Below are 2,488 nucleotides of genomic sequence, written 5' to 3' on the forward strand. Positions count from 1 at the left end.
TCCTCCCTTGGCTTATTCTTGTCCAATTAGGGTTTTTAACCAATCTTGTGCATCCAATAAGTTCATTTGAGTCATTGGATGAACATTTAGGCCATTTTCGTCCTCCCTAGGTTTATTCTAATCCAATAAAGATTTTTAACCAATCTTCTGCATCCAATAGGTGTGTTTGTGTCATTGGATGAACATTTAGGTCATTTTCGTCCTACCTAGACTTATTCTTGTCCAACTAGGGTTTTTAACCAATCTTGTGCAGCTAATAAGTTCATTTGTGTCATTGGATTTACACTTAGGTCATTTGCATCCTCCGTAGGTTTATTCTAGTCCAATTAGAGTTTTTAAGCCATAGGTGTGTTTGTGTCATTTCATGAACATTTAGGTCATTTTCGTCCTCCCTAGGTTTATTCTTGTCCAACTTGGGTTTTTAACTAATCTTGTGCATCTAATAGGTGAGTTTGTGTCATTGGATGGACATTTAGGTCATTTTCGTCCTTCCTAAACTTATTCTTGTCCTACTAAGGTTTTTAACCAATCTTGTGCATCCAATAGGTGTGTTTGTGTCATTGGATAAACATTTAGATCATTTTCGTCCTCCGTAGGTTTATTCTAGTCCAATAACGATTTTTAACCCATCTTGTGCATCCAATAGGTGTGTTTGTGTCATTGGATGAACATTTAGGTCATTTTCGTCCACCCTATGTTTATTCTAGACCATTTAGGGCTTTTAACCAATCTTGTGCATCCAATAAGGGTGTTTGTGTCATTGGATGAACATTTAGGTCATTTTCGTCTTTCCTAAACTTATTCTTGTCCAACTAAGGTTTTTAACCAATCTTGTGCATCCAATAGGTGTGTTTGTGTCATTGGACGAACATTTAGGTCATTTTCGTCCTTCCTAAACTTATTCTAGTCCAACTAGGGTTTTTAACCCATCTTGTGCATCCAATAGGTGTGTTTGTGTCATTGGATGAACATTTAGGTCATTTTCGTCCTCCCTAAATTTATTCTAGTCCAATTAGGGTTTTTAACCAATCTTGTGCATCCAATAGGTGTTTTTGTGTCATTGGATGAACATTTAGGTCATTTTCGTCCTTCATACACTTATTCTTGTCCAACTAGGGTTTTTAACCAATCTTGTGCATCCAATAGGTGTGTTTGTTTAATTGGATGAACATTTAGGTCATTTTCGTCCTCCCTAGGATTATTCTAGTCCAATTACGGTTTTTAACCAATCTTGTGCATCCAATAGGTGTGTTTGTGTCATTGGACGAACATTTAGGTCATTTCTGTCCTTCCTAGGTTTATTGTTGTCCAACTTGCGTTTTTAACCAATCTTGTGCATCCAATAGGTGTGTTTGTGTCATTGGATGAACATTTACGTCATTTTCGTCCCCCATTGGCTAATTCTTGTCCAATTAGGGTTTTTAACCAATCTTGTGCATCCAATAGGTGTGTTTGTGTCATTAGATGAACATTTACGTCATTTTCGTCCCCCATTGGCTAATTCTTGTCCAATAAGGGTTTTTAACCAATCTTGTGCATCCAATAAGTGCATTGGTGTCATTGGTGTCATTGGTGCATTCGATAAGTGCATTGGTGTCATTGGTTTATTTGTCCCCTTGGTTTATTCTAGTCCAATTAGGGTTTTCAACCAAACTTGTGCATCCAATAGGTTTGTTTGTGTAATTGGATGAACATTTAGGTCAGTTTAGTCCTACCTAGACTTTTTCTTGTCCAACTAGGGTTTTTAACCAATCTTTTGCATCCGATAAGTGCATTGGTGTCATTGGTGTCATTGGTGCATCCGATAAGTGCATTGGTGTCATTGGTTTATTCGTCCCCTTGGTTTATTCTAGTCCAATTAGGGTTTTCAACCAATCTTGTGCATCCAATAGGTTTGCTTGTGTAATTGGATGACCATTTAGGTCAGTTTAGTCCTACCTAGACTTTTTCTTGTCCAACTAGGGTTTTTAACCAATCTTGTGCATCCAATAGGTGTGTTTGTGTCATTGGATGAACATTTGGTGATTTTCGTCCTTCCAACACTTATTCTTGTCCAACAAGGGTTTTTAACCAATCTTGTGCATCCAATATGTGTGTTTGTGTTATTGGATGAAAATTTAAGTCATTTTCGTCCCCCATTGGCTTATTCTTGTCCAATTTGGGTTTTTAACCAATCTTGTGCATCCAATAGGTGTGTTTGTGTCATTGGACGAACATTTAGGTCATTTTCGTCCTCCCTAGGTTTATTCTAGTCCAATTAGGGTTTTTAACCAATCTTGGGTATCCAATAGGTGTGTTTATGTAATTGGACAAACATTTAGGTCATTTTCGTCCTACCTAGACTTTTTCTTGTCCAACAGTGGTTTTTAACCAATCTTGTGCAGCCAATAAGTTCATTTGTGTCATTGGACGAACACTTAGGTCGTTTTCGTCCTTCCTAAACTTATTCTTGTCCAACTAAGGTTTTTAACCAATCTTGTGCATCCAA

Source organism: Cicer arietinum, chromosome 5 (assembly GCF_000331145.2).
Source record: "Cicer arietinum cultivar CDC Frontier isolate Library 1 chromosome 5, Cicar.CDCFrontier_v2.0, whole genome shotgun sequence".
Lineage (NCBI taxonomy): Eukaryota > Viridiplantae > Streptophyta > Magnoliopsida > Fabales > Fabaceae > Cicer > Cicer arietinum.